We start from the raw sequence: 13,049 nt of genomic DNA, 5'->3' as shown, positions 1-13,049 counted from the left end.
TAAACAAACATGGGAAATCAGTTAATTAAGTTTGATTATTCAGGAAGATCTCCATTGCAAAGCGGAACCAATTACATTAATTCAAGGGTGCGTTGGCTGTCTTGAGTAATGAATGTAATGTCTTTGATAAATGGCATCCTACAGTTAACAGGTAGTGATGAGAGGAGACAAACCACCTGAAGCATGTTGGATATAAAAGGTCCATGAAGGTATTTAAACCTGACTTTGGGGGAAAAAAACTTCTAAGCTCAAACAGATTTGACAAGTTGATACTATACAAGCAGATGTGATGACTGAAAGTGAACTTATGACTCTCGACCCATTAATTTAGATGTGGCCAATTTTCATTAGCCCAAAATAACTGCCTAGAGGCAATGCCAAGATGGCCACTGGGTGGCAAGACTCGGCTAAAAACTTTGTTTTAATGTTTTACCATAGTAATGCATCTTTCTTGAGTAAAGCATGGGATGTATTTAATATTTGCTGAATTTACAAGAAGGCCCAAATAGTTATAACCATGGCGACAGCAAACTTCTACAACAAATTTAAAGTTTCTCTTATCTCAACAACTCGTAAAATTTACAGTTTCTTTAAGGGAGTCTGGTGAAAAGCTTGTTAAATGTGAGGTCTGTCCTGTTTGAGCTCAATTTAAAAGATATCTGAAGAGAATATTGCATCATTAGCAGTAAAACTGTCATTGCAGCTCTGAGCTGGAAAATATAGAATAATAAACGGTACTAAACGGAGTGCATTCAGCATGGTCAGTTCCAAGACTCCAATTCAAGTTTTTAGTTTAATGCAGGGATTCAAGGTGAGTTTTGTTTGACACTTGACAAGTATTTATAATTCTGTACTGTGGGAACTCTGTTAGTTCAAAATTTTGACGATCTTGATCTGTTTGTTGGTGTTTACACTGAAAGATCGGGAGGTTGCCAAAAGCAGACGGTAACCTGGAAAAGAAATGATTGCATACAAGACGGTATCATCAGCATAAAAGTTGACTTTGCAGAATTGAGTTGGAAAAAAAACTACAAGTGCTGTTTCTCTTCAGCCTCCAAACAAACACACATGGTATCATTTCAGTATGTGTCCGTGCATTAATTATCTGGCCAATTCAATGACTGAATGTATAACACATGGAGTAAAAGCATTCCAGACATGAACTGCTGAGTTCTGCGGATTAATGTGAAATACACCCGATGACAGATGAAACTCTCAGATGTGGCAGAGTGCTGTTTTTAATATTAATCTCTACATTATACTTCATTAACGTGGAGGACTGGTGCAAATCTGCCTTTGCCTCCCTCTGATGTATTTTTCTTTTTTCCTTTTTTGTTTGACCACTTTTGTTGACCAAAACATCTGCGGCCACTACACATTTTGCCAACATGCAAGCAGTTTTTGTGTTTTTTTTCCCCCCTCACCTCATGTAACCGCTCTCTCCTCAGTGCTTGAGCTGCTCACAGTTTTTATTTCTCACCTCCCAGTGTGATCATTAGCGCTTAACACGCTCCATTGCTTTTACCCTCTCATGGCCACATCTGTCTTTTTTTTTGTGATAAATATTCCTGTGTCCTCACATCCCCTCTTTTGTGTTCTCTCAACCACTCCATCCGGCCACTTGTCCACAACCATGTCCACAGCAAAAAAAAAATCGGATAATACATAGGTACACTTGCAGACACACGAACAGGAGAAGTGCTAATGATCAGGGTATACTTGAATTACATTGGTAGGTTTGAACAATGTGTCATCTGAACGCCCAAGATGGGCCCTAATCCTCACCCTGATTGAGATGGAATTCAGACTTTGTATACAGCTCTACATCCGTCAGGTCTCATATGACATTAAAATACATCATGACATGCATCTTGAGTGACGGCTTACTCACTTCCCCACTCTATCAGCAAATTAAAAAACGTATATTAGTGGGACAAACAGATATATTTCTTTCTTTGTGTAAAATGTATTTAATATTTGCTGAATTTACAGGAAGGGCCGACTAGTTATAACAGTGGCGACAACAAACTTCTACAACAAATTAAAGTTTCTCTTAATTCAACAACTCATAAAATTTAGCGTTTCTTTAAGGGAGTCTGGTGACTTTCTCCATGGTGCATCTGTTCCGTGGTCTCTTTTCTGAATGTGGTCCAGGGAATCCAACTGTACGAAAGTGTCCAAGCTTGTCAGTTTTTTGGAAAGTTACAGAGCTCCTCCACATGAGATGCTGTAAAAGAGTTTGGGTAGGAGGTTTCAGATGTTCCTTAATAATCCATCAGGCGCTTCACTTGAAGTATACTCAACCGCTGAGCCTCTCGTTCGCTTGTTGAGAAATCTGTTCCCTCCAGCCAACATCTGGTGAGACTGAGTGTCAGCTGGTTAAGTCTCTCTCCTGCACCTCGTGCTGTGTTTTCAGAAGCCAAACTCGTGCTGTTGACATATTTTTTTTTCCCCAATTCTGTTGTCAGACAGCTGAATTATGGACAAAGTAATTTGTATGCTGATGACGATGCCAATCAAATAACTACTTTTACTTTACAAAGTTGGCGAAATGAATGCAAAGGTTAATGACAGACTGGCATTGGGAAAAATGTGGTCACAAAGAAAGCTACACGAAACAGGAAGCTCTTTGTCCAGCTGTCGATCAGCTCCCAGCCACGTCTGTCAAATTTCATTGTCTAAAACATGGTGTTTTCAGATTAATCCCCAATGGGGAAAAAAAGTCTTGAAAATGTTGTATGTGACACAGACTTTACCACAGTCGGCCTGGCTGCAGTGAAACCAGGGAAAAGTGGGATTTCTATCACCACCAATTTTTAGATTATCAGAGATGTTACTTTTCTCCCAGGGTGACTTAATTGCTCTCACTATGTCTTTCACTGAGTTGAGGAGATTTATCTGGCAGGAAGTGAACACTAAAAGGGTTTAGCTGTGTATTTATATTGCAGCCTCTCCTCTGCTTAGCTCCTCCAAACACACACGGAGAGAAGACAACAAAGCCAACACACCGTCCATTTCATCGTATGGTCACAGTTTGTGTTATCCTCAACTGTCTGGTTGATTTAGTTTTTTGTAATGTGGTGCTCAAAGGTTAATCGAGCTCATGACATCACTTGTTACAGTAAGTGCATTAAAACCGTCATGAGTAAAATAACAATACTGGATCAATACACCTGTTCAGCAGGTATAATGCTGCTCATCTGTAACCACAGGTGAGAGCTAGTCTGGTTTTTGCTGTAAACAGACTTTAAACACACACATTCACTCACTCATTAACCTTTTTTTTCCCCTTCTCTGCTCTGAATGAGCTCCCAAAAGGAAAATGTTAAAGGGGGCGTGTGGACGAATGACGATGTTCATCTCGGCACATTACTCTCCGCTACACGCACATGCTGTGATCTTCACCCGGGTGCGTTCACACACATGCAACACAAGCATGGAGCCACGTGACGGCTTGTTTACCGTCCTGTCGTCCTCTTCCATCCATCATCTCTCACCTCTGTCCTTCTCTCCCTCCCGAGGCTGATCACAACGATAAAGACAAATGCCGCTGCTCATACTCACCTCGTAAAAACGTCTCTCTGACATCCTTGACCTCTCGGGGTCCTGCCAAGATGTCGACGTTCCCAATCTTTGCTTTTTCCTCTTACTCATCTTCTGTTTGTTCACCTTGTGAAGAGTCACAACACACTGTGCGGCCTGGACACGCGGCAATAGTGTGGGAACAAAGAGTCGAAATATAAAGGAATAAAAATGCAAAAGCTTTAGTGCTGCTCGAGGTAGAAAAGCTCCCAGAAGTGTTTTGCTTTTCACATGTTTTGTTTAGCTGTCCAGGTTACATCTTCATGTGATTTAGGGCCACTCACAGCGCCGCTGCATACAATTCTCATTTTCTCATCGATGGTGAGGTTTGATTGCTCGTCACCAGCTGTGCACACCTCTGCAAACACAAACAAGGAACAAGACGAGGCCAGCCGAGCTCAGCGGGACTGTGATGGATCCTGTGGGGAAAATTGTCGGAGACTCATTGTGCCTGTCCTCCTGCAGGCTGAAGAATTTATTTAGGGTGTTCGGCATCTTTTTCTGCTCTAAAAAGTTGCTTTTTATTTTATGCTTTTGGATTTGGATTGTTGTGCGTGCATATCCACACGAAGAACAAATCCAGCTCACCTACTGCTAACTGTCGAAGAAGAAGAAGAAGAAAAAAACCCCAAAAGATTGTTTGACGTTATCCTGCGTAGAAATTATGACTTGATAATTACGACCCGATCCACAACATGTGGATAAAATGTCTGAAAAGCAGGTAAACAGTTTTTACCTCAAAGGTTGATGCGTGCGGTGAACAAACACGCATGGAGAGTCCTGCCAAAACATTTTCAGACTCTCATTCCACTCTTCAAACAACGGAAGCAAACAAAAACACTGTCATTGTCGAATTTGTGTACAAGGAAGAGGATGTGAGTCTGGACAACCCAGGCAGACGCCACTGAGCAGGGATTTCTCAGAAAAATGGCGGAAAAGCATCTAAGGGAAGAAAAATCCAGGTAGATGTAGCAGAGAATCAACAGGTTAACAATGAGGACGTAAAAGTTAGTTACAGTTCAATACAACACTCCTGTTAAACCTTGTAAAAGCAGCACGTTATGACCCATGTTTAAGTATATTTACCATCTCATGCTTCTCCACAGCGATGTTGTGTACATTTTTCTGCAGTCGTGACTGGAATGACAATTCTGCCTTTAAGACTAGTATCGCATGAGCAAAGCGAGGCCGCCGTAGGGACAAGCCAGGCCTGAGGCATCGCTGAAAACATCTTTAAGGACCTGAAATGGCAGGTCACAGATGCGCTCCATGTGATGTGAACAGAGCTCGAGAGAATCTGCACGGAGGACGCGAGACACTGTCAACATCCAGATGTGCAAGGCTGCTAGGAGCAGGCAGACAGAAGAAGCTGCAGTTAATACAAATTATCTTAGAAATAATACGTAAAGGCTGTGAGCGCTCGTGTGCTGAGACCTATTTAAACACTGCGTGAACACACTATGCAATGAGGCCACTTCTCCGTTTCAAGAGAGAAACATGAGGACATAAGCCTGAATACATCGGGACAGTCTGTCATGCATTCCTGCCTCTGTAATCCAGTACGCTCATCAGCTTGAAGTGTGCATGTTTCACTGAAGCTCACATGGAACAAACTGACATTTATTATGTTCTAGGAACGCCAACACGGCAGCCGTGTAAGATAATCCACTGAACCACAGCGAGTATGTCTTTCCTCATTCTTCACTCGTTCTTTCTCATTAGTCAAGTGACAGCGTGCAACTGGTCCCCAACATGAGTTAACTCTTAAAGTGACGGGAGGATGATTTCAAGAATGTATTCATTGGTTCCTTGAAAAGCTGATCGGATAAACACCGGACCGCTGATGTTAAGGTTTAAACGACAGTCTGCTTTTCTTTGATCTTGATCTCCGTCGAGGGTTAAATGTGAAAGGCCTCGGGAGAAAGTAGGAGGAGCCATCTGTTGCCATTTTAAACAGCTGCTGTTCAGATGAGACACACACACACACACACACACACCAGAGGCATCGTCGCTCCAGATGGCACGGCTTCATCAAACATGGAGAGTTTGCAAAGAGACACAGCAACATAATTCGGAGACGCACACGCTGATATATTCAGACACATTTTTTATTAGAATGAACTTTGTCACGGCAGCCAAACGGCTGCTCCACTTTCACGTCCCTTCAGATAGAATTTTCACAGCGCTCCATTACTTTGCTTTAATTAAATGTGGAAGATGGAAGCAAAGCAATGGCTGTTTCTGTTCACTGCTGAAGCAAGTTTGCAAGACCGTCACACAAACACACACACAAACACCTGAAAGTGTTTTAAGGTGTGATTAATAATTAATCAGATGTGCTGTTTGCGAATAATGTGCCTCCTTTTGAGCGGCGGGATGATGAATGAGAGCTCATGGTGAAAGATGGCAAGATAAACACCAGAGCATCGGCAAGACGACAGCGGGAGGCGGGGGGACATCTATCACACCAAGGTTGCCACGACGACCTGTCGCCGGTTGTCGCCAGGCGACCGCTCCGTGCCGCTCACCTCCAAGAGCCCCTCGAGAAACACATGGCACCGGATCCAGCTAATCACCAAGTTATACAACGTGTGTGTGTGTGTGTGTGTGTGTGTGTGTGTGTGTGTGTGTGTGTGTGTGTGTGTGTGTGTGTGTGTGTCTGTCTCATCTGGCCTTCAAAAACTCTTTTATTGGTTTGTTTTCCAGGACCCAACAACCAGATGAAGCGAGGCCTCACATGGGGAGCAGAAACAAAATTACATTAACATAATAATGTCTGCATGTGGATCGCATAATTGTTTCCAACACACCAAATATCTCCCAGTAATTAATAGTAATTTTCATGTAAATTTGGTATGAAATTAGCTGGTGGATTTTTTTTGTCTCTCAGCGACCCTGTTTCACAATGATAAGAAGAAAGCCGCCGCCGCTCGTCTCTTTCTGTTGCTCTCTGTCGCCACAGTTTTCTGCTCCTTGTCCTTGTTAACAGTTTCGCTGTTTCCCCGGGGAACAGGAGGAACCTTAATGGCTGAACTAGAAAGAGGAAAAAGATCCGGGATCATGTCTTCAATAAGAAAAGCCCACTCTCTCCCCCCCCAAAAAGAATATTATTTCAATGTAGAGAACTGTTATATTCAGTTTATTTGCCATGTTCTTTATACACAAGGAACACGATCTAAATGTCACACCTTCAAACCAATAACTAAGACTGCGCTCAGCACTGCGATGGTGGTTTGCTCGCTCTCTGCAACTCATATCTCATATCCTACGAGTTTGCAGTTGGATGGGTTTTCAGCCTGCAGTCACTTTGCTGTCCTCCCTTTTTAATCCACCAGAACAGAGGAGCGGTTTTGAGGCGATACGGGCAACCACATGGTGGTGACGGGGAGGGGAGGGGGGGGGTAAATAGACCAAAAAGGAAGAGAAGTGTAGTGGGTACACAAGCCCTCAAAGTGAAAGCTGCACTTTAGCAGCAGCTGCAGTGTCAGTGTTCCATCTGTGTCGACACAGGAAGCATTCAGGGCCGGTTGCTGAGGGTTGGCAGTGCTCTGAGCATAATATCAAAGTGGTTCTGAGGGTTTAAACGCGACACAAACACATTTGAGAAAACACAACTACTTTACCAAAGCGTGACGTCTCATGGTATTGAGCGGCGCGTGACGAAACACAGTGATGTCTCACGTAGATGATGACGTTTCACCAAATGCAAAGACATCTCAGAGGGCCAAACAACGTTTCACAGAATGCAACATTTACTAAAAAAAAAAACGGTAAATGGGGTCTACCTGGATACACACCTCATACAACGCCAGCTGTCCCTTTCTTATACATATTTCATGAAAGGATTATAGCTGAAGCTTAGAGAAATACACAGTAGAGACAGAAAATTGCAATGAACATTCGCCAGAGACAGACTTCTGTCAAATCACAAACAAGAAAGTTGACCCAACTTTTTTCTAAAACTGTTTTCCAAGATATCAGAGACTGTTTTCATCAAACAGTCAGTCTACGCTGAGTGAAACAAAAGTCATTATGTAAACAGCTGCACTGAAATTAAATAGCGGTCTTAATTTCCGTCTGACATACGTGAGACTGATGACTTGAAGATGTGGCTGAAATTCCCCCTGTGTGGATGTGACGTTTGCACACATGAGGTTCTCGTACCTCAGTAATTATCAGCAGTAATGGCAGCTGGCAGATGCCCAGCACGTGCTTTTCAAATCTGAAACATCGCAATCGACACCGAGCAGCTCCTTGGTAGATTGGTTTGTTTCTCTGTGGAAACTCTCAAACTTCCTCCTCTACAGCACAGTGGCAACAAAGCCAGAGGAGAGCTCTCCTCAATACTGTCAAATTTCAAGAGTGAGCGGCTGTGCGGTGATTTCTCCACAGCGCCCACCACTCTGTCGAGCAGCTCTGTGGTAATTGGCCGCACACTGGGTGGAACAATGCTGGGACCGCTTCAGGTGAGTGCAGTGAGCGGATAAGTGGAGCGATGGAAGCAAACGTGGGGCGCACAAACGTCCGACAGGAGAAAAGACAGCGTCGTTGGTGAGCTGCAGCGCTCTGATGGCAAAGAGTGAGAAGGACATTTTGTCTGTTTGCTTTAAAGTAGAGCTTGAAAATTAATTCTCAATCGCGATTAAAAAGAATCAGCAATCTCACCGCTCAACTGTGAGACCGTGTTAGGAAAGCATCTTCTTCTGGCTTGAAATACGTTTTCTGGTACCACAAACTCAACTGGAAAATGTTGTAAATATCACCAGAATAAATGCGAGCTTGGACATGTCTCAATGTTGCTAATTTTTTTTTTCGGTCCCATGTTCTATTTCTCTCTTGCCACAGCGCTGAACTTAATATTTGGTTGTGTTAAGGCACAAAAACCCATTAGTTATGGTCAGGAAAACATCTTGGTTTGGCTTAAAATGCCTCTTTTGGTCCCCAGAAACACGGCTGGAGATGCCACGACGTCTCCTTTTTTTTTTTTTTTTTTTCTGGCTTTGTCGAAGAAAAAACGGTGGAAATGTTCTGACTCCCTTCAAAAATATCCTGTTTTGATTGCCATAGAAACAGTCCCGAGGTCACAGCAGAACACCGACTGACTGTTTTAACAGGACTCAAATTCTTGGACGTCTCTGATGTCCTTGACGAAGAGCGAAGGCAAAGTCAGGGCTCCTGGAAAGTTGACGAGGGGGAGGGGAAAGATATGAATAAGAATAGTGAATAATGAATAATACGTGGGGTAAAAGTTTCCCTTTTTAAATCCCTTCATATTAATATTGTGGACTCCTCTTCAGTCTAATCCTGCAGATATAGAGCCGGTGTAAATCCACCTGTGAAAAACCGCTGACTCCGTCTTTCTCTGACCTCTCTTTCTGTGATTGTGAAACGACGCACAGCGATGATGCATGAGGCTCTCACATATCCATGAATCTTAAACGTTTATACACGAAAGCCACCAAACAACACAAAGACATTTTTATTTTTCATATTTCTGGTGTCATTCATCAAACTGTCAGAACAAAATGAATACAAAAATGCAAGTGAGTAAATAAGTATGACAATAAGAAACATGGAGACGCAGGGACTGTTGAGCCAGGTGCTGCAATGTTCCTGGGTGGGGAAAAAAAAAATTATGAGATTTATTTTCATATTTTTCATTTGTGAAGTGATACATATAAATATTGGGGTGAAAAAATGTACATCTTTTCATTTTTGAAAACAAAACTTTTTTTTTTTTTTCTCCAAAGTGAATCTGAAAAAGACCGATGAAGGAAATTATTTGCAGGAAAAAAATTGTCAGGAAAAAAAATCGTGAAGTTTTTTTTTGTTTGTTTTTAACATGTCTGAAACCAAAGTACACAATGATAAGAAAACCTTTTGTAATAGGTTTGTTTATAAAAAAAAAAAAAAACTTTTGGAGGAATTTTTTTCATGTTTGAAAAAGACATATGAAAGATTTTTCATAATCAACAATTTTCAGGAACATTTTCATTTTTTCATTTTTTGAACATATCAAGAAAATATCTTAGAGGAAAAAATTCCTCCTTGAGAAGAATTTTTTTGTTTTTTTTGTTTGTTGGTAGTTTGTTTTTTTTCATGTTTGAAACCAACTACCAACAGAGTTTTTTTTTCTGGAGAAAACATTTTCAGGAGAAATTTAGTTTTCTCATTTTTGAGACTGAGTGAAAAGAAAATTTCTCCTAGGAATCGAAACAAAACAGGGCAGGTGTGGCTCAAAATCAAATTCAAACTGACATACAATAGAATGTTTTCTAAAAGTTTTTTTTTTAAAAAAAAAGCTTCCTGAAAGATCGATCTTCAGAAAATATTCTGATTTTCTTCTCCGAACATTGTATACCTAGGTAGGTACCAGGTGGTTTCAAACATAAACATTCTCCTGAAAATTTCTTTAGAAAACATACAAGAGAATTTTAACTTTTGAGGAACACTTTTTCATATTTGAAAGAAGAAAAATCCATAGGGGGAAAAATCCTGCAGCTAAGAATTTTTGAAACTGGGTGAAAATAACTGATTTTTTATTTTTATTTTCTTGTTTGAAACTGATACACAACAGATTAATTTGTTTCATTTTGGAAAACACATTGAAAAGAAGGAAAGAAGGTCGTCATCATTATGACATCTTGGCCCGTCCATCAGGGCTCATATCTCCTTGCAGACTCGACTTGGTGACAGCGAATACGTCACAGTTTGTCTGACTGACGTTCACGAGGGCTCAGCTCACAAAGGGAAGTCATCTAGTTTGGCCAAACGAACACCTAAATATAAACTTTAATGTTTCCTGCACCTACACAGTAGTTGCATCACTTCCTCTCTGACACACAGGTGACGCAGTTCATGTTTCTGTAAAACAAACAAACCCCTCCTGAGAGAAGAGAGCGGAGAGAGCTTTACTCTGAACCACTCACGCTTCACATCACGACTTCTTCTATGCTGAAATCTTTCTTTCTTGCCCTTTTTTTTTTTTTAACAAGATGCCTGCTGTGTGTCTGCTGGTCAGCACTCTCACCCTCTTTTTCAAATCTTTTAGCGATCTGGTAACCTTCTGTCCACCAGCGTCTCCTCTGCACTTTCTTTTTTAGATCAGCTACTGGAAGAAAGAACAGAGGTGTTAATGTTTTTTCCGGCTCTGAACACAAAGTGACTGAAGAAACGTCTTTCTTTTTTCCAGTGATGCATCATGCAGACATACTGTAACGATGACATACTATGAGTCATTTCCAGCTGCCCATCATGTGGATCTGATGTTACGGCTCAGGATTCATTTTCCTTTGTTTGTCTTCATCTTATCAGATATATATGAGTTTGTGTGGGAGAAGAGGAGAGGGAATACATTTTCCCCTTCATGATTTTTATTCTTTTTTATTCTTTTTGATGTTTCCTTTCATGGTGTTTATTCTTTTCTTTCTTTTTTTCTTTTTGTTTTTTTTTCTTTTTAGCTTTATTCTTTTATGTTAACTTTTTTATTTTTCATTATTTCTCTCTTTAATCTTTAATTGCTTTTCATTTTTTCCTTTTCTCTTTTCTTTTTCTTCTTTACTTTCATGATTTTTTCTTTACTTTTCTCTCTTCATTCTTCTTTTTTTTCCCCAAAAAAGGTAATATACATATTTACAAGAGAAGACATGATCAAACAAACTAATTGTAGCACAATTTGGGGGGGAAAAAAAAGATATTTACTTACTACAAATGTGGAGTCTTTTATTTTTTTTATTTTTTTATTTCTGTCTGAAAAAGCCATAACACCAAACTTCTTCACCTCTTTACTGCTCTTCAAAAAGAAATTTCCAAACCATCTGGGAACTTTACAACACTCCTCTGTCATATCTCTGTCCATTTTTTAATTAATTGCTGTACAATGTTTTCAGTTTGATCTCTTGCAGGAAACTTTATGGAACTTATCAAATCCAAATCCTCTACCACTTGCTCATTTGACATTTCGTAAGATCAAACCTTTCGGAGGATTAACATAAACTCTTTTCTATTTAAAACTGTAAAATCTCACATAGTACGCAGTATTGAAATATGATTTAGGAAGCAAGAATTGATTTAGACACTAAATTGTTCTGATGGAAGTGACACCAAGATTACTTGCTAAAAAGGCCTCATGGTTGTCGTTTTCAGCCTGGTTAGGTCAATATTTCAGGTGAAGCAAGGCATTATTTCATGTCCACTGCGAAAATAATTTAACAGCTAACGACAGAGGCGTTAAGGATGTGCAGTAATTAGTCTGACAGTGCGAGCTATTGTTAGTCGCTGCTGCTGTCAGGGCTGATTATTCGTCGATGACTGACGTCCACCAAGGCTCCTGCACATCTGCAGCCACAAGAGGGAGTCCTGATTCACTGTGTGTGTGTGTGTGTGTGTGTGTGTGTGTGTGTGTGTGTGTGTGTGTGTGTGTGTGTGTGTGTGTGTGTGTGTGTGTGTGTGTGTGTGTGTGTGTGTGTGTGTGTGTGTGTGTCGGTAGCTGTGCAGGGGGTATGACTTTGTCAGCAGCTGGAAGGCAGACTGACTCAGAGCCTAAATTTAGGAGTGATGATCTCCTCCCCCCGTTACACAAACAGATGAGACTCACGCCATCGTTCACTTCTTCCCACACTTGCATCGAGGTTGTCTCCCGCTGTCTTCTCTTTGATTAGTTCCTCTTTAGCGTCTTTTACCCTGCAGGAGTCCACGAACACAGAGGTAAAAGATGGAGGCTCTTGATCTCCACTTCTCTCTGTATTTCATCTTTTTTTTCTTTAATTTGCACAGGAAACACAAGCTCCACTGACCTCCGACTGACACGGTCCATTGAATGTTGTGACTACCACAGAATCTGTTTATCATCTTTCATGTTTCCAAAGGCGACCCCGTTAGTTAGACCCCGTCAGGTCTGACTACAGCTCTCCTTATTGAACACTCTGTGCTGCCCCTCTGTGTTGAATACAGATCTTAACAACAGGTGACAGGGTCACATCTCACTCATCAACCCTGTTTTTTTTTTTTATTGGCAGATTAGGTTGTCAATGTTTAATGTTTGCTTTTGTCCCAAATATCTGAGTGATTAATACTTTTACGAGAGAAGTGACTTGTTTGCTTGGACGTTTTACTTGTTTCAGGTACCTAATTTGAAAGACAATTGAAAACACTGCACCTTATACGGAAGAAATGGACGCTAAGAAGATGTATTTCTAATAATTAAGGAGACAATAACCAGTCAAATCAGTGGGTACAGTCATGACCTCACCGGCAGCGGAAACGTTATCAGCATCAATTTATGAAAACGCTGAGGGGTTTTCCTGCGGCCCCAAGGTTAAAAAAAAAAATCTCAAATCAAACGGGGCATCAGTCCAATTCAGGATGACAGTAGAAGACATAATTAAAGGGCTCAGGTTTAGTCTAAAAGCATATCTGTGTTTCTGCCCCAGGAGGCGTACAGTACTAAAGTTACATGGTTTCAACAA

Source organism: Acanthopagrus latus, chromosome 19 (assembly GCF_904848185.1).
Source record: "Acanthopagrus latus isolate v.2019 chromosome 19, fAcaLat1.1, whole genome shotgun sequence".
In the NCBI taxonomy this organism is placed as follows: Eukaryota; Metazoa; Chordata; class Actinopteri; order Spariformes; family Sparidae; genus Acanthopagrus; species Acanthopagrus latus.
This window is presented reverse-complemented; position numbering follows the sequence as displayed.